Source organism: Myxocyprinus asiaticus, chromosome 34 (genome assembly GCF_019703515.2).
Source record: "Myxocyprinus asiaticus isolate MX2 ecotype Aquarium Trade chromosome 34, UBuf_Myxa_2, whole genome shotgun sequence".
In the NCBI taxonomy this organism is placed as follows: Eukaryota; Metazoa; Chordata; class Actinopteri; order Cypriniformes; family Catostomidae; genus Myxocyprinus; species Myxocyprinus asiaticus.
In genome coordinates this window covers 40,473,519-40,494,430 of record NC_059377.1, presented here as the reverse complement: position 1 = coordinate 40,494,430, position 20,912 = coordinate 40,473,519, and the positions used below count along the sequence as shown (strand labels likewise).

The 20,912-nt window shown below is 39.7% G+C and overlaps 1 protein-coding gene across 1 annotated transcript in view; it reads right to left on the bottom strand.

Moving 5' to 3' along the window:
* LOC127425541 (ribosome biogenesis protein bop1) overlaps positions 1-20,912 on the bottom strand; it is a 118,967-nt gene that overhangs the window by 74,510 nt on the left and 23,545 nt on the right. The gene's annotated exons all lie outside the window — the stretch shown is intronic.

Here is a 20,912-nt window from a genome sequence, read left to right as displayed (position 1 = left end):
AACCCAAAAACACAATCACTAAAAAGACTCTTTCACAAACCAACGCCAGCGAATTAATCATTCTGGAAAACTCTCTCTCACACACACATAGTAGGTGATATCCCGCCGAGTCTTACCCCTCTGTTCACCTCGGTCTGTCATTCTGTCATCCCCTCATATCTCACCAGCACACAGAGAACCGCTTCATATCAACACGCATAACCCCGTTACCCGTTCCATCTCTGATGTCGTCCTCACAGATCTACAACAGACACCTTTTGTACACTCATAAGGAGTTATTAGCAATGAGAATTAAGATTGTGCATGTTTCATGAAAAAACATGCCAATAAAACACACTAGTTGGAGTACACATTTAAGAATTTAATCTGCATCATTTCCCAAATCAAAAAGTGTGATTTTATAACACTAAAATAAAAGACCATTAAAATAACAAACTATACATAGTACATTTACCTACATGTTTTTACAAAAAAATTGTAATGCATGGAAAAATGCCACGCATGGACTTCATTGCATTAGAGCTAAGAATCAATTCATCGAAACAGACAGTTTGAACTGATTCTCTTTAATAAGTGTTAAAAAAAAAAAGCCCAAAAATAAAAAATAAACACAAATACGTAAATGAAATAATACATCAATTTTACACAATTTAAAGATAATTTTACCTGTTTGATTTCCTAGTAATCCCTCATTAATTTATATAGAAATATGGCTAATATCTCTATATTTTTCATCCTTTTGATGATATCTGACATTATATGTTTATATATTTGTTCTGATAAGTGTGATTTTTTAAAAAACAAAATAGACAAATAAAGACCAATCTAACAACACTTTGTGATAAACTAAAATATTTACCTACATGTTTTTACTAAAACATTTTAATACATGAACAAATGACACAAGGAGTTTTAAAAAAAAACTAAAATGTTATAAAACGTCTGTAAATAAGAAAATACAAATATCAGACAGTTTTACCTGTTAAGAGTTCCTAGTGATCTCATTTGTTTATTCAGAACGATGGCTTATACCTCAATGTTTTTCAGCCTTCTGATGATATTTTGTATTTAAATCACAATATTGATGTATTTGTTATTACGTGGCTTAAAAGTTTGATTTTTAAACCAAATAAAGAGAAAAAAAAAAAACCACTAACAACGCATAGTAATAAATAGCAATGTTTACTGACATGTTTTTATTAAAACATATGCAAAAAACAAATAAAATAGAAAGAAAATAACGGAATTAGAGCTATGAATAGATTCATTAAAACACTTTGAACTGATTCTCTATAGTACATGCCAAAAAAAAGCCCAAAAATAAAAATTTATAAAATGTATGTAAATGAAATACACCAATTTTACACAATTTTAAGATAATATTAACTGTTTGATATCCTAGTGAGATGTCATTTGTTTATTAAGAACTATGGCTTATATTTCAATAAGCCTTTTGATGAAGAAATACTGATATATACACACACACACACACACACACACACAGTTGAAGTCAGAAGTTTACATACACCTTAGCCAAATACACTTAAACTCAGTTTTCCACAATTCCTGACATTTAATCGTAGAAAACATTCCCTGTCTTAGGTCAGTTAGGATCACTACTTTATTTTAAGAATGTGAAATGTCAGAATAATAGTAGAGAGAATGATTTATTTCAGCTTTTATTTCTTTCATCACATTCCCAGTGGGTTAGAAGTTTACATACACTTTGTTAGTATTTGGTAGCATTGCCTTTAAATTGTTTAACTTGGGTCAAACATTTGGGTTGCCTTCCACAAGCTTCTCGCAATAAGCTATTGGAATTTTGGCCCATTCCTCCAGACAGAACTGGTGTAACTGAGTCAGGTTTATAGGCCTCCTTGCTCGCACACACTTTTTCAGTTCTACCCAGAAAATCAGGGCTTTGTGTTAGCCACTCCAGTACCTTGACTTTGTTGTCCTTAAGCCATTTTGCCACAACTTTGGAGGTATGCTTGGGGTCATTGTCCATTTGGAAGACCCATTTGCAACCGAGCTTTTACTTCCTGGCTGATGTTTTGAGATGTTGCTTCAATATATCTACATAATTTTCCTTCCTCATTATGCCATCTGTTTTGTGAACTGCACCAGTCCCTCCTGCAGCAAAGCACCCCCGCAACATGATACTGCCACCCCCATGCTTCACAGTTGGGATGGTGTTCTTCGGCTTGCAAGCCTCACACTTTTTCCTTCAGACATAACAATGGTAATTATGGTCAAACAGTTAAATTTTTGTTTCATCAGGCCAGAGGACATTTCTCCAAAAAGTAAAATCTTTGTCCCCATGTGCACTTGTTTATGGTGGTTTTGGAGCAGTGGCTTCTTCCTTGCTGAGCAGCCTTTCAGGTTATGTCGATATAGGACTCGTTTTACTGTGGATATAGATACTTGTCTACCTGTTTCCTCCTGCATCTTCACAAGGTCCTTTGCTGTTGTTCTGGAATAGATTTGTACTTTTCGCACCAAACTACGTTCATCTCTAGGAGACAGAATGCGTCTCCTTCCTGAGTGGTATGATTGCTGCGTGGTCCCATGGTGTTTATACTTGCGTACTATTGTTTGTACAGATGAACGTTGTACCTTCAGGCATTTGGAAATTGCTCCCAAGGATGATCCAGACTTGTGGAGGTCCACAGTTTTTTTTTCTGAGGTCTTAGCTGATTTCTTTTGATTTTCCCATGATGTCAAGCAAAGAGGCACTGAGTTTGAAGGTTGGCCTTAAAATACATCCACAGGTACACCTCCAATTCAGTACACCTCCTATCAGAAGCTAATTGGCTAATTGTCTAAAGGCTTGAAAAAAATTGTATGGAATTTTCCAAGCTGCTGATCCACTGGAATTGTGATATAGTCAATTAAAAGTGAAATAATCTGTCTGTAAAAAATTGTTGGAAAAATTACTCATGTCATGCACAAAGATGATGTCCTAAACAAATTTTAGATTGCTAATATGAAATCTGAGTGCTTAAATTAGTTTTATTGACTTCAACCGAAGTGTATGTAAATTCTGACTTCAACTGTATATATATATATATATATATATATATATAAAAAATAAAGGGGTGTAACGGTTCACATTTCTCATGGTTCGGTTTGTATCACGGTTTTGGTTAGGTTCTGTATTTGCAGTGTACAGGAAAAAATATATATTACTGCCAAATCCAAAGAAAGAATACGCTATTTGTTAACAAACATTTCAACAGGTTTGCCCTGAATAAAAATTATTGTTCAACAGTAACCATAGTTAAACTACGGTATTTGTAGTAAAAACACAGTAACCACAAAATCAACATGGCTACTGTCATGTTTACAATATACACTGTACTATAATCATGGTTACATATGGAAACTACAGTATTACCATTGTAAAGACATGGTTAATTGTATCAAAACCATGATTTCTGCAAAGAAAACCATGGTGACTACAATATTACTACAGTAAAACCATGGTTTAACAAAAAAAAACACTTCTCAAATTAATATATCAACATTTTAACTTAATACCTGCACTAATACGCTACATGCATCGACATAAAATGCATTTCAAAGTCTACTGCACATATTCAATATTCGGAAGCTGTACATCATTAAAGAAGGAGCTTTGCTATTAAAATGGATACGAGGGATGTGTCGTGACGCGGCTCGTGTGTTTTAAACATACACGGAAATCACACATCTTCGTTAGCGGAATAGGGAAACATATCATTGGCAATGAACACCCCAATCGTTTAAGTTACTGTTTTATGCCTGTCCGAATCAGCACTGAGTGCTTGCTTAAAAATGAAAGGGAGTGTGTGCAGTTTCGGCTCATCTGCGGCTCTTTCCCCGGTGATTTCGGCATAATTTATCATATGTCGATGTATTACCAGTATACGGCACGCGTGTCTAGCGATGTCTGCAAACAGTGCATGTGTTGTAAATGTTTTTTGACCATCGCTGTTGTACTTGACAGCAAAAAGAAAATGTTTCCAGACAGGAGACTTGAATAACGCAGGGGGTTTCTCTGTCAGCAGCTCGTTTTCTCCAATTGCCATTTTCAACTACACACAACGCTTGCAGAACAGTGATGTCATCAAGTTGACCCGTGTGAAACAGACAGAGCGTATCCATTTACAGATCCATTCAGGTGCATTAGGAGGTTGTAACTGTGCGTGTCTATTTGATGCTTTCTTTTCTTCTCAAAAACTTGTGCTCCAGACGCATCAATAAACTTGGTGAACCGCGTTGCCAATGCTTCCCGACTCGTGGGTGGCAAATCGTACGGTTCGTTTATTTACCGAGAACCGTTACACCCCTATATATATATATATATATATATATATATATATATATATATATATATATATATATATATATATATATATATATAAAAATCAGAAAACATTCAAAACAATAAAATGCACTATGGCCATTTTTACACAATATACCCAAGTCTTTCGTTTTCCAATGTACAGGCAAGCACAAATGAAACCTGAAAAGACAGCGTCCCCCTCAGTACCGGCCTAAGCAGAGCAGGCCGATGACCAGAGCAGACAGATGAGTTCTTTCCATCAAAGGCTGGATGTGGGGGTAATAATCCGGCCTCCCCCGGGTCCCTTGAGGCCGTCTGGGGGATGGCTAACAGATGACAGCAGCACAGGCCATCGTCTCACCCAGTTCTGGTCTGCTCAGTGTCAGAATGCTCCTCTCCTGTCCACCTCACCCAAAGAGGTGCCATGCCGTCGCGGCAGGCAGGTTTGGGATCCAGGAAGAGGAGTAGGAAGGGCGCCTGTATCTGCTCAAACACGATTCCCTCACCTGACAGACCTGCAGCTGTACGCCCAGTCAACCGCCCACTTTTAATTTCCAACATATACGGCTGAAGGAACCAAAAAGGCCATAAATCCCATCGTTTTTTCTAAAATAGCAAAACCACAAAGAGGTCATTGAAAGGTCAAATGCTCATTAGTTACGGCAAGAACCCACCAAAGAAAAAGGCTGGGCGAGCTGCACCACACCACCCCGATAAATAAATAATCTGCAGATCTTTGCACACGGGGCTTTAACCTTGGAGGCCACATGTGGAAAGTTTGCGTTCTGGCAATGCAGGTTTCAAATGGGTTTCCCACCTGGCCTCAAAGCATCCAGTACATCATTCAGAGAAATTAAATGAAAATTAAATATCTAATGTGGCCCTGAAGCTTTTCTCTACCACAGTTCTGGTCATTTAAGAGATGAACACAAAAGCCACAACAGTGCAACGCTTGACTTTTCCTTTCTATCATTAACGGACACATCCCAATGATGTCAATTCCGTGAAGATTTTTCCTTCCACTGTCTCGCAAGCCACGAAGAGCAGTTTTCCTTTATGGTTGCGAAAGCATATTTTCATTTCAGATTTGATGACAGGCCCAGAGAACGTCTGACTGAAGGCATCTGAACAAGATGGACTTCAAGTAAGCCAAGGTGGTAACAGGCCATATTTCTTTTTCCTTTCAGTTATTTTTCCGCCCTCGATTTATGAAAACATGCAAACACTGTTAACACAATGTGGAAAAAATGTCTACACTAGAATGGAGGGGAGATACAAGCTATGTTCCAAAACCTAGGTAGTTGCCTTCTAGGCAGCATTTTTAAAGGCTAGGGTATACTTTGCTTTTCCACATGCCGTTTCAGTCTCTTGAGCAGAATGTCCCTGTGTTTAGACAAACTGGACTGAACACAGATAGTACACACATTCTGTGCTGATGACGAAACTTGCGTGAGATGTAGCAGCACGCGGAAAACCAAAGTATATTTGGGCCTTAAAAATCTGGCAAAAACAAGGTCTCTTAAAAGGCAGCAAAATTAAATGGCTAACTTTTGGAACAGCCTTTACTTCAAAAGCGCACCTATAATGCCTTAAAAAGTCAAGTTCCAAAAAAAGACAAAAAAAAATAAATAAAAAATAAAAAAACTCAAACCCCAACATAAAAGCACAGTTATGTACAGCACATGTATTTCATCAATAAATATGCCATTTTAAAAATTGCACATATTGCATATACAGTATAATATACACCATATATATATATATGGTATATATTATATTAATAGTCATATTTTCAAAATCAGTGCCAAAATTTCAGCCAGGGTACATACCTACATACATATATTGCTATATACGTACCTACCTACCTACCTACCTACCCACACACACACACTGATGAGCCAAAACATTATGATCACTCACAGGTGAAGTGAATAACGTTGATCATCTCCTAACAATGCCACATGTCAAGGTTTCAGTAGATTAGATGGTAAGCGAACAATCAGTTCTCGTAGTCAACATGCTGAATGTAGGAAAAATGGGCAGGAGTAAAAACCTGAGTGACTTTGACAAGGGTGCAGTGTGGGAAGACGACAAGCCGGTGGAGGGAGTATGATGCTCTGAGCAATGTTCTGCTGAGAAACCCTAGGTCATGTGGACGTCAATTCGACACGTGCCACCCACCTAAACATTGTTGCAGACCAGGTACGTGGCAATTGTATTCCCTGATGGCGGGGGCCTCGTTTAGTAGAATAATGCACTCTGCCACACTGCACACATTGTTCAGGAATGGTTTGAGAAACATGATGAAGAGTGCAAGGTGTTGCCCTGGCCTCCAAATTCCCCAGATCTCAATCCGATTGAGCATCTGTGGGATGTGCTGGACCAACAAGTCCGATCCATGGTGGGCGGCTCCACCTCACAACTTACAGGACTTGAAGGATCAGCTGCTAATGTCTTGGTGCCAGATACCACAGGACACCATCAGGGGTCTTGTAGAGTCCATGCCTCGGCGGGACGGAGCCAACAGCATATTAGGCAGGTGGTCATAATGTTTTGGCTCATCAGTGTGTGTGTGTGTATGTATGTATAATATATATATATATACACACACACACATATACACACACACACACACACACATATACACACACACACACATATATACTGCCTGGACAAAAAAAAAAAGTCATGGTTTTGATTTAAAAAAAGCAGATATATGATTGGATCATTTTTGCAATGATATGTTTCAGCTGGCAACAATTCTTTTAACCCTAACTGATGCAGTGTGTAGCTTCTCATTTCTTAAACAACCATGTCGGAGAACGTATCCCATGGTCGTGTTAAAGATGTTATGGTCTGTGTTTCAGAAGGGGCAAATTATTGGCCTGCACCAAGCAAAGAAAACAACTAAGGAGATTGCTGAAATCAATGGAATTGGGTTAAGAACTGTCCAACGCATTATTAAAACCTGGAAGGATAGTGGTGAACCGTCATCTTCATGGAAGAAATGTAGTCGGAAAAAAATCTTGAATGATTGTGATCGGAGATCACTAAAACGCTTGGTTAAGTCACATCGTAAAATACATCTACAGTAGAACTCACGGCTATATTTAATAGTGAAAGTAAGAGCATTTCCGCACGCACAATGCAACAAGATCTTACAGGATTGAGACTCAACAGCTGTGTGGCCACAAGAAAGTCACTTGTTAGTGAGGCTAATCAGAAAAAAGGCTCAGCAACATTATGCAGCAATAAAATCAGCTGATGACCTGAATGTACTGAATGACCAGGTTATCCCATCAATGGATTTTTTTCTTCTCTGACGGGACGGGCATATTCCAGAACGACAATGCAAAAATGTATCTGGCTCAAATTGAGAAAGAGTGGTTCATGGAGCTTGAGGAATCATTTTCACACATGAATTGGCCACCACAGAGTCCTGACCTTAACCCCATTGAAAGTCTTTGGGATGTGCTGGAGAAGACTTTACGGAGTGGTTCGACTCTCCCGTCAATACAAGATCTTAGCCAAAAATGAATGCAACTCTGAATGGAAATAAATACGACGTTGCATAAGGTTGTCAAAACAATGTCACGACGAATGCACGCCGATAACAAAGCTTAAGGCGGTCCAACGAAATATTAGAGTATGCAACCTTTTTTTTGGACAGGCTACATGCTACATGTTTATTGTTAACATGTATAATTTGTACTATTTACAAGTATTTACATTGATATGTAGAACAAAATTAAAGTATAAAAAAAGACTCGCAACTATATTACTCAGAGTGCTTTCACACTTGGCTCCATTGCTTGGACCGAACATGAGCTCATTTCCTCCCCCCTGCCCCTGCTGGTCTCTGTTCGTATCGTATCATTTGGGTCGAAACACCGATTGTGTCATCCACACGAGTAAAACGGCAGCTGTTTTATCACTGTAACTAGGTAGCAACTCAAGTAGACGCCACTTTGTTAGTGAAGTATTAAAATTTGTCTCTTTGGATTTACCAACAGAACTTGCCATGCACAGAACGACACTTGTGTTTGTCTGTCACTGATGCATTGAATGTGCAATGATGTGATGAATGTTAGCGTTTGTCTGCGAGCCTTCGGATGCGTTGCAAGAGATGTGAAGAATGTGAACTTCTCTCTGGAGGGAATTTATTTGGAGACAAGCAGAAAATCAGAAAATTTTCAAGCCAGTGGCTAATCACAGACATATTCATTCGCATAGTGCACAATTTGGTCGCATATGTGAGTGATTTACTCACATTGTAGTTTTTAAGAATCAATCCCGGGATCGTTCAAATGAAGATTGTTCCGAAAAAAATAATATAAAAAATATAAAAATCAAGATTTTTACCCAGCCCTAGTCATATGGCATACTCGTCTGGAGTTAGTCTGAATTTTCAGCCTAAATTTTCATTTTTGGGTGGACTATTAATTTAAAATGCTGCCTCCATAAGCAGCTCCCTAGATATTGGAAACACGTATCTCCATTCCTGTCCTCTCAGGGACTCTCCTTGAGTTCCCCCACCACCCCACGAGCCTGAGGCAGCCCCCGCTGGCAGTTGGTTTCAATCAGGCCTTCTGGCAGGATGCACGCTGGCCCAACTGGGAGTTGTGCTGAAGACCGGATGAAAAGGAAGCCCTAAAAACTGTGGAACGACAGGTGGCTACTTTGGCTGCTCACGAAAAAAAAAAAATCCTCCCTCTATCCCAGCTTTCCAACGCCTACCCCCCACCTCTACACAACTGCAAGAGTCAAGCGGACCACGGCCTGGGGTCCCATTTGCTCTGTCTGACCGGCACGCGATTTCAAGTCTGACCCCCCACCCCCAGTCCTCTGGATCAACATTCCCCTCCGACTTAGAAAAACACATCCCTGCTTCTCCTTAAATAGACTATTAAAAAGAGGTTTCCTGCTGACAGCACTGTGTCAGGCCAAGATTCCACATAATTTACCAGCAATCTGTCAATTTTATCAGCCTATTGATTTCAGCAGAGCACACTGGGCTGAAAGAAGACCTTTGTGTCCTCAGACAGGAACGGTTTCGAAATCACTTCATTTTCTACCTATAGACAGAAGACAACAGACTTCTCAATCTATAGAGGCTCCTTGGGGTATTTGGCCCACTGCCCAGAAAACTATTGCACGCTTGCTGATCGATATCATTTTTTGTCTATTCTGTGGCTACTTGAAACATTAAGGCCAAAACCACACTCAGAGCGAAAATTCAGATGCGAATGCTTGGCCAAAAAATTAACCATGTTAACTATAGTCATGGTTACTGCAACATTACTGTAGTAAAGGCATGGGTACTATATGGATACTACAGTATTACTGTAGTAGAACCATAGTTAATTGTATCAAAACCATGGTTTCCACCAACAACAAAAAAAACATGGTTACTACAATATTATACTACAGTATTACTTTAGTTTAGCCATGGTTAATTTCGTAAGGACTAAACAAATAGGGTGACAACATTTGATTGATATTAGTACTAAACAGCACTAATTAACTAAATACTTCAACTAAACAAAGAAGACAAATTCCTTATTAGGCTGTGCAGGGCTCAAGTGAATCAGTGAATCGTTTATGTGAACCAGTTCATTTACTTAAACCATCCAAAAGAACCAACTCGCTAAATTGAATCGAAGTTACCAAAAGTGAAATATAAGGGAATCGTTTATTATATCTGGTTCATTTACATTAACTGTCTAAAAGAACTGATTCACTTAAATGATTTGGCTTTCCCAGTGCTACATTACAGAGAGAATATTTAGGTAAGCGCGTTTGATTACTGCCTCCACTCCAACGTGATAAATCTAGAATTTTCCGCCACTAAAGTATGGGGTTATTTTTGTTTCACAATAACATACAAATGGAAAGAGATTTACAAATAAAAAGTTGGTTCACAAATACATTTTATGAGATCCACAAATATGTGTCACAAAATAAATAAAAAAGGGGGGGGGGGGGGGGGGTAGCTCAGCGAGTACTGACGCTGACTACCACCCCTGGAGACGTGAGTTCGAATCCAGGGCATGCTGAGTGACTCCAGCCAGGTCTCCTAAGCAACCAAATTGGCCCGGTTGCTAGGGAGGGTAGAGTCCTCCTCATGGTTGCTATTATGTGTAGTTCTCGCTCTCGGTGGAGTGTGTGGTGAGCTGTGCGTGGAAGCCGCGGAGAATAGCCTGGGCCTCCACACATGCTACATCTCCGCGGTAACACGCTCAACAAGCCACACGATAAGATGCGTGAATAGACGGTCTCAGATGCGTAGGCAACTGAGATTCGTTCTCCGCCACCTGGATTGAGGTGAGTCTCTATGCCACCACGTGGACTTAGAGAGCATTGGGAATTGGGCATTCCAAATTGGGGAGAAAAAAATAAAAAATAAATAAATACAAAAATACATAAATGAGATTTGCAAATAAAAAAAACTAAGAGAAAATTATACAAACCTTAAGTCGCAGTGTGATTTATTCCAATGATTGTGTCTGCTGCTTTTAAAGTTTTGACGTTCTTTACTTGTCAAGAGACCATGTTGAAAAGAGAGCTTGATCCCGCCCTGATTCTAAAACAAAATGCGTTTGGTTGAAACTAGAAGGTGCTAGGATTGGTCAGAGTAATACAGCCGTTATCTGACTGGCTTGAGTAGACAGTGGGTGGAGTCCAACTACTTGTGGAGTTGTGAACATCTTGCAGCTAGAAATGTTTCAGAATCCACAAATGTGTGCTGCGATCCACAAATGCGCAGAAAGCAATCCACAAATAAATGAGCACTATTCACAAATGAATGCTGGGCAGCGTTGTGTTTGTGAGTTAAAAAACTGATTTGTAAATATTTTTTTTTTTTATCTGCAAATCTCATTTTATTTATATGTAAATTTATTATTGTGATTATTTAACACATTTGTGGATCTCATAAAATTTATTTGTGAACCAACTTTTTATTTGTAAATCTTTCCATTTGTATGTTAATATGAAACAAAAATAACCCCATACCACAGTGCTACATATTGGAAAATGTAGCTTGTTTTTGGAAAAGCTAAACTATTGTGAAAATAGCTGAGCTACAGCTTTCAACACTACTGAAAAATGTAGTTAAGTTAGTAGCGTCGCTACTTTTAGTTAACTACTCCACAACACTGGCGGAAACAAACCTCAGTACTGAAGGGGGCACTAGAGTTACCTTCCTATTTCCTTGATGGATCTGTTTTTACACAGGTAGCTTGTTAAAATTATGTTGACTTGAAAACTGACCGTAGAAGACTAATGCCCACATAAACATATGCTACAGTGCCCCAGAAACTAACACTATGCAAGTGCGTAAACACAGATGCGAATGCTTGGCCAACGCATCGCAAGAGTACAGTACTTAACGAGTTACCGTGGTGGTAACAAACTTCGGCACTCAAAGGGGCGATAAAGTTACCTTCAAATGTTTCTACTGATGTGTTATTCAGGTGGCTAGTTAAAAACACGTTGATAGTTTAACTAACTTGCTCAGCAAGATTCCCGCCAAACTGTCGCTCAATCATGACAGTAGTTGGCCTGTAAAAGAAACCAGACCGTAGAAGACTGCTAATGTCCACCATAGTGCTCCTTAAGACAGCACTAAAAATGCAATGCATACTTGCATTGCGTAATGAATTTGGACCTGACTTTTTTCGAAACCTCACAACAAATTAAATCAAGCTTGCTTAGCTAAAACCGTTTGCAATAAACTACTTGCCTAAAGTGTTTCAGGCCTAAAAGTGTTTTACTATTACAAAATGGATGGGATCCATTTAAAGCATGTGTGAAAAGGAAAACATTGCCTAAGCATATGAACAGTAACATTTCTAGAAATACTGCCCCAAGTGGTAAGATTTAAGAATCTTGTTAAAGCTGTGGACAAGTAGTTAAGACACGTTATGACTCGGGCAACGTCCAAACTAATTAGGCCTACGTTTTCATTTTAAAATGAATCATCTTTGCTACGTTTATGTCTCTCATCCACAATGGAGACTTTCGAAAGCATTCTCTCGTACCACATACTATTGAAAAAAAATGACATTATGAAACGGAAAAGAGTTTAACCAAAAACGTATTAATTTGGAGTTGTACTCATCGAACGAATCAGACTTCTTTTCCGATCCCATTTCGCATCTTTTTCATGTTCTGCTCTATTTCTACTATCTGTATCAATGGAGCTGGCACAAAGGCCCAAAATAAAATAAAGAATAACAATTCAATCCAGAATTAAGACGAAGCACAATCCTTTGCTCCAAGTACTACAAGAGAGCTTTAAGTAGCTCCTCCTCTTTCAAACACACACACACACGAATCCATTCGTTCAGTGTTTGGAACCAAATAGGTTACACAATTGCTTCAGTCCTTCCAGAGGGAGGAATTATTGGCTTGACTCCGATCTGGAAGGCATGGCGTGGGTGTGAGGTCTGTGTGGGACCAATGGCTCCCAGTGGAATACAGCCCTTAAATCCCCCTTTACCTTTCTGCATGGGTAACAGAACACCACCCACGTTCACTTTAGTCTAATTTGATCAATCTAAAAAGCGGCTTGATCCAATGGATCCAAGAGAACAAAACCACTCTTTGTTTTTTAACCGTGCAGACGTTTAGTAAAATCCATGCCCGTGTCTGCTCAAGCACAAAACATATTAATCATTCTCTTCCCTGAAACGCTCAAGCAAATTGGCTTGCTGGAGAAAAAGACAAAGAAAAGCATTTAACGTATATCAACAGGCCCTGGCGGTGCTTTTAACAAGACGACTAGAGTAGAAAGGAGAATATGTCCAAGGTGACAGACAAAAACACTCAACCAGGTTCAGACACTGGAATTGGGCAGATGCCTATGAGCTGGGTTAAACCCAATGAACTTTCTACTATGAATGAGTTAGGATGGCCAACTAGTTGACCTGTCGTTGAACAACTAATTGGTCAATTAGTCAAGTTTATCCATTTGTAAATGCCTCACTGTAACCTCGATTTTTTCTTTTTTCTTTTTTTTAAATAAGAGGGTTGAGTTGAATTTTTTTTTGTGGTAATCAACATTATGATCCTCGGCTGTGTGCGTCGTCTGCGCATGCGCTGGCCATTGTCTGTATTAAGAGTGTTTTAAAGCAGTTGTAGTGTGCATGTGTCAAACACATTCCTATTAGTTTGCAGTCAGAAAAGTATACTCAAAGGCAATGCGGTCAGCTGGGCGCAATCCGATGAAGTAATACCCGGGCCATAACCCTACTCATAAACCTACCTGTACCTCAACCTCAGTAACAGCAAATGTGAATCTTGTGAGAATTTTCAGAACAATATGTATATAAACTTAAGATGGGTTTTTTTTTCCACTTGCTCCAAAGTTCTGTGTGGGAAGGTAGGCATTTGGCACTCAGACCGCTACGCAGAAGCTGCAAGAAGAACCAAATCCTCTGCAGAATGCTGAGGGTCAAAGGTGGGGGTGAGTTCAGGACTCAACTGGTGCTGGGCTGCCAAGGGTGAATGGATACGACACCCTGGTTCCTGTTTCATAAATTGATGTGATTTATGCTGCCAGAACGGAAAGCCACAGCCTTCCCCTACGTCTGCTTGGAATACCTAGCTCAATTGGAAGAAACTGCGGCCCAAAGAAGCGTGCTGACGGCTGTGATTAGCTTAGGGCATCCAGAAGCTTTTCAACCATGTTTCAAGTTTGGTGCTCTGCGGATGGTCCTGTTTTCCAAACGTATACATGGCTTACAGTTCGAATGCAACCGAGCAAGACTTGCGCGTTCCTTTCGACAGATAGGGTGCTAAGAGACAAGGGAAAAAAAAGCAACTGACTGCTTCCGATGAAAATATATTCCTCCACTGAGGATCTTGTAACCTTCCAGTGCCCATCAACATGGGACACACAAAGGGAAAAGTGAGAGAGAAAGAAAATAACAGCGACAGAGGCAGAGTTCATTTCAGCAATAAAATTACCAAAGAAAAGATTACTGACAAAGGCTTATTTGATTTCGCCAATGGTAACGAAGGCGAGACAAAAATGTTGCATCATGAAGGTAATTAAACGATTTTAAAACATACTGTTGACAAATATGTTAAACTGCTATATTCACAGAGTTCATTTTATCAATGAAAAAATTAATATCATCTAATTTTTATACTTCTAAAAAAAATGCTATATTAAATAGCTTCAATGTAGTAGCTACAGTTTGTTAGTAGCTTGTTGCGTAGCTCATTACTTCTTTTTTTTAATTGCAGCTTGACAGTAGTTGAACTAATTTTGATTATCAGTAGCTTGTAGCTTGGGAAGAGAGTTTCAAAGTAGCTTCCCCAACACTGGTTACCGAAAGAACATCTCTGGTCATTTTGAATTGCCGGAGCCAAAGCCTGTCATCAAAAAGATTGGCTACAAATACCTCCCTGAACTGCCGGACATGCTTTCGTTCCCAGATACAAGGCATCTGCTGCCGATTGATACAAACATGAGGTTCATGACAGCGTTTTGTCTGCACCAATATTTTGTGCCAATTACCTTGGAAGTCACAAAATTATTTTTTCTTGAAAACATGGGATGGAAACACTGCTTTGTTTGCAAATTGTTTTTGTGATAATCTGCTTTTTGACAAATTACATTCTAAACTTCAGTCAACAAAAATATTTCTCGTCTTAGGGCAAATTCGACAGTCTTTACTTAGTGTGACATGTTCACTGACGGCTGATTAATTTCCATAGCAATGAATCTTAGCCTCTGACGTGAAAAAATGTGACGAGATAAAACAATACTGCAAGATATTAACAATGTTTTAGGAGGAAGAGGTTCTATACAAAGCATTAAATAAAATAAATGATTTTTGCCATCTAAAAAACAAATTTGGGGATCGTAAAAGATTTCTCTTGTCTTAGAGCAAAATTGTCAGTCTTTGATCGCTTAGTGTGACATGTTCACCGATATGCTTTTGCAATGAACCTTAGCCTCGACAACTTATGGCAATGTCAGAAATTGTGCATCAAAGTTGTGCAGTGTGACTGCTTTTGGACGCCAAATGAGAAACACCCCCCGGACAACGCTGTCAATTGGTATGATTGGGACCAAAGTCTTGGCTACGATGTGTATTGTGTCATAATGTCACAGTGTGTCATGGCTTTTACCAAAGATCTCACTGGAATAACAAGTAACAGTCGTAAAGGATGGTAAAAATTGTATAGTGTGCACCCAGCTTAAAATGACATGACAAAATATTGACTAAATTTAGGCTAAAGGACATTTTTGTCAAAAGACAAATTATGACTAGAACAAAAAATGTGTAAAACAGTGGGTAGAGGAAGGCTGTATCAAAACCCCTTCCCCCACTCAAGGGGCATTGGGTCGTACTCATGCTGTGCACTCCGCAACTATATATCCAATGATACATGGAAAGCCAGCTCAATGCTGTCAATCCTAGAAAGGATGGGGTTGGGAAACAGGGTTCTTTCTCGAAATAACCTTCTAAGAGCTCAGAACTGCTGAAAATTCAAGCTTTTTCCCTTTTTCAACTGTCATCAGGTTAACCGCAATCATTCAAGAACCCATCTGGAACTCATCAGTCCAGTTGTTGGAAAAGCCCCAATTACAAAATTAAACTTTGGGATTACCAAAATTTAGAGAGCAAAGCAAATAAAAATTTCACCTCCAGACGAGCGTACCTCATCTAATTTTCGAAAGATTTCATCATATTTCCGAGGAGTGGGTGGCACGGAGCGCCACAGGAAAAGGCTGGGTTCCCTCTTAACTCTGGAGTAATCTTGGACACCTGACCAGTCACATTACAGGTTGTGTTTGTTTTACCTTCTACAGGAAAGCAAACAGGGCTCTTTCCTTCAGACGGCATGGGCCGAAATCTCTCTCGAATCTCTGAGAGTGGAAATGACAAAGACAGCCATTACTTTCTAAAGTAAGATTTGAACACCTGAAGAAACTGGAGTTTAAAACTCCACACCACAAAACCTCCTGAATGTGTACTTCCATAATTTGAGGGGCAATCATATTAACTAGATTCATGACATGCTCGTCCATTTGCCAAAATGAGGGTTTCACCTTATAAATCCAACCACATATATGCAAATATGAACCCAAAAAGCCTTACCAATTAAAACAAAAAAAGTTGCCACGCAACCACTGAGGTTAGCAAGAGTTTTTAAAGGTAACCCAGGGTTTGCCAGATTCAAGGAAGGTTGCAAAGGATGTAAAGTTTCCTCCGCATATGACAGCTCCTCTGGACGGGAATCTGGACTCAGTCAGTGGATGTGATTAGCAGACATGACCTCGATCCGCTACCTGTCACTAGAGCTTTACGTTATAGCCCAGAGACGGCCGTTCTAGAAAACCTCAAAAGAGAATCACTCATCCATGGCTTACCGCATACTGGAAATGAGATTGCAGCCTTGTGCATGCTCAGCGGAAAGCAAAAACAGTGCCCTCTATGGGAAGTGCGTGCAGACGGTTTAAACTGCCTTGAACGTATAGTTTACCCAAAAATTAAAATTCTTTACTTTTGTTGTTTCAAACCTGAATGACTTTCTTCTGTGGAACACAAAAGATGTTAGACTATGTTAGCCTCAGTTTCCATTCACTTTCATTGCATAGAAAAAAAAAAAGTGAAAAGTAAATGGTGTCTCTTTTTGTGTTCCACAGAAGTTTTTGAACTCTGTCTTTAAGAATGGTCCAGGAGGTTCTTTGAAAGATTTCGAAATTGCTTTATTAAACTTATAAAAACAAACCTAGAAATTACAACTTCAAAACATTAGGGCTGTGATAGATAAAATAATTAGCAGTTCCTTTTCAAGTGTAGAAAACAAAATAATGAGCCTTATTAATGAAACCTCAGCAGACCATAAAAAAAAAAAAAAAAAAAAAAAACATCATTTATAAGTGGTCTCATTGAATTCAACAATATGTATAGTTTGATTTATGACAGCTCTTTTTGGGTGTTGATGAAAGATGGGGCCGTGGGGGTGAAGAAAGACACAAAAAAGGTTGTGAAATACTATACTGGTAGTTAGAGATAAGTGTATTAATAGAGATGCATTTTAATTAAAGGGCTTTTTTGTTTTGCCTGTGTTAGACGCAATGGTAGAGAATGATCAAAACTGGATGGAGAGAGTGTGGGGAATGAGATCAGGACATGACATGTATATATATACACACCGATCAGCCACAACATTAAAACCACCTGCCTAATATTGTGTAGGTCCCCCTCGTGCCGCCAAAACAGCACCAACCCGCATCTCAGAATAGCAATCTGAGATGATATTCTTCTCAACACAATTGTTCAGAGTGGATATCTGAGTTACCGTAGACTTTGCCAGTTCGAACCAGTCTGGCTATTCTCTGTTGTCCTCTCTCATCAACAAGGCATTTCCGTCCACAGAACTGCCGCTCACTGGATGTTTTTTGTTTTTTTCACCATTCAGAGTAAACTCTAGAGACTGTTGTGTGTGAAAATCCCAGGAGATCAGCAGTTACAGAAATACTCAAACCAGCCCGTCTGGCACCAACAATCATGCCATGGTCCAAATCACTGAGATCACATTTTTTCCCCATTCTGATGGTTGATGCGAACATTATCTGAAGCTCCTGACCTGTATCTGCATGATTTTATGCACTTCAGCCACACGATTGGCTGATTAAATGGCATGGATGATTGTTGGTGCCAGATGGGCTGACAGCTTCATTGAATTCTACCTGCTCAACACCAGTTTCATGAACAACAGTAAAGAGAAGACTCAGGGGTGCAGGCCTTATGGGAAGAATTGCAAAGAAAAAGCCACTTTTGAAACAGAAAAACAAAAAGAAAAGGTTAGAGTGGGCAAAGAAACACAGACATTGGACAACAGATAATTGGAATAGTGTGTTCTGGATCTTAACCCCATTGAGCTTTTGTGGGATCAGCTAGACTGTAAGGTGCGTGAGAAGTGCCCGACAAGACAGCCACATCTATGGCAAGTGCTACAGGAAGTGTGGGGTGAAATGTCACCTGAGTATCTGGACAAACTGACAGCTAGAATGCCAAGAATCCGCAAAGCTGTCATTGCTGCACATGGAGGATTTTTTGATGAGAACTCTTTGAAGTAGTTTAAGAAGTTTTTTTCAAATTGTAATAGTAATTTTTCACATTATTAATGTCCTGACTATACATTGTGATCAGTTGAATGTCACTTTGGTGAATAAAAGTACCAATTTCTTTCCATAAGAGCAAAATCTGAACATTATTCCAAACTTTTGGCCGCCAGAGTATATATATAATAAAGAATAACAAAAACCATCCAAGTGCTGGTAAGAGGTTTTGCAATGTTTTGTAGGAACACTAACATTCCCTCTGAACATTTAGCACATTACTTTAATGTCTTTATTCTATAAATATGAAGGACTGTACACACTTAAACCATAAATTTGATGTCAAGCAGCAAATGTTTATCAAACTGCATAATTGAATAAATTATTTTGGTCCTTTTCTATGTTACGAACGGTTTGATTGACGCGGATGCACACGTGCTCACTCAGTGAAGTGTTTGAACAGACTTGCTTGCAGTAAAGACAAACGGTTCTAGAAAATCGATAAATCCTAATATTTATAGAGAAATAAGAGAACCCCACAAACACACGGTGAACGCATCTGATGCGGCAACCTGACCAAATTAAACTATTGATTCATTTATTCATTTTTTAAACCTCAAAACATCTCAGCCAATTTTTAAATGAGTTTATGCATGCAAATGCATTTTCCACTTCAGTAAAGTGACGTCACTGATAGAGCTTCTCTGTGCAAGGCACAAATATCAGACTAATCGATAATAAAATTAGTTGTTGATTGTTTTCATTATCGATTATTATGGATTAGTTGTTGCAGAACTATATTTGAGTGTAAACCATGAGCACTCAAAATACTGCTTGACCTTAACGCTATGATACTATTAGACTAGTCGATGACAAAAGCACTTCCTGTTAATAAGAAAGGTGATGGTGAAGGTACATAATCATTCAGTTTCTGAAGCCACTTCACGCCCTGTTGCTCTTCCTAGGCTTCTGTACAGGGGCTCAGACTCAGAAAGTTCTTTGCAAGCGGTAGCTACTTAGAAGCAGGAAGCTGCAGTTGCGGCCGGGAGCCAGAGCCCCTTTTCCCCTTTATTCCACAATGTGTCTTCATTCATCTGGAAGAGCACATGGAAAAGCCATTGCGGGGGAAAAGCCCCTTCCTGCCGGATCAGTCTCGGACAGGCACTGCACTCTCCCGTATTCCCTCTTCACTCCGCTAACAGGAAATAGCCCTTTATTACAAAGAGGGGACGTGAGGTAAAAAAAAAAACAGGGGATTTAGAAGTCTGGAGTTTTATTTGTAGATAACTTGTACTGAGAGCTGCGAAGAGACGGAGGCAACCCAATCTGCCATTCCCAGATGGGGTGGGGGGGGGCTAATTTAACATACGCCAAATGGCAGCACGACCACCGCGGATACATGAAGCACACGCGGTGCAATCTGACAACACAGCAGGTTGTTCAGGCCCAAGAGCTCTTTCAAAGAGAGCTGCCTCAGAGGTAAAGACAAGACTGACAAGCTAATGAATTCACACCTTCTCATCTCCACTACGAGACAAGCAAGCAATACAAATGAGTACAAAATGAGGTCAAACTACATACTAATGTCTAGGGTACACATATTTTTTTCCATCTGCTGTCTCGTGCATGGTCAAGCTCTCATCCTTTCAAAGTAAACTCTTTAGATCGCAAGTCAATAGGGACATGTTCGACGCATGCACACTATGGCTGCTTTGTAATACTCTTTTAGCACAATCAACCCCAGACGCAAAGACGCGGACTGTCCGTGTGCAGCCTATTTTTTCTAGACAAGTGGAAATTCGCTGGTGCATACGCACTGAGTGTGTTCGAATCCAGAGTGTGCTGAGTGACTCCAGGCAGGTCTCCTAAGCAACCAAATTGGCCCGGTTACTAGGGAGGATAGAGTCACATGGGGTAACCTCCTCGTGGTCGCTATAATGTGGTTCACTCTCGGTGGGGCGCTTGGTGAGTTGTGTGTGGATGCCGCGGTGGATGGAGTGAAGCCTCCACATGCGCTAGGTCTCCATGGTAACGCGCTCAACAAGCCACGTGATAAGATGTGCAGTTTGACGGTCTCAGACGTGGAGGCAACTGAGATTCGTCCTATGCCACCCGGATTGAGGCGAGTCACTACGCCACCACGAGGACTAAGAGCGCATTGGGAATTGGGCATTCCGAATTGGGGAGAAAAAGGGGAGAAAAATCGAGAAAAAGAAAACTATTGGTTTTTCCCACCCATGTGGCCTTGATTACATCATCAGAAAAGATAGAGATTACTTCTACATAGTAAATAATTAAGGTGCTCATTATTCCTGATGCATTCTGAACGACTTTGAAGAGGCATTAAAGTGTTACTCCAAGATCAGGGATCTACCCAAAAACAATAACATTTCTGCAAAACATTCCTGGTTGGTAGCACATTGCCAAGAAGAGTTTTGGATGGCTGCTGTGTTTAGCTTGTACGGTCTGGCAAATTATCCAGACCACATTGTGCCA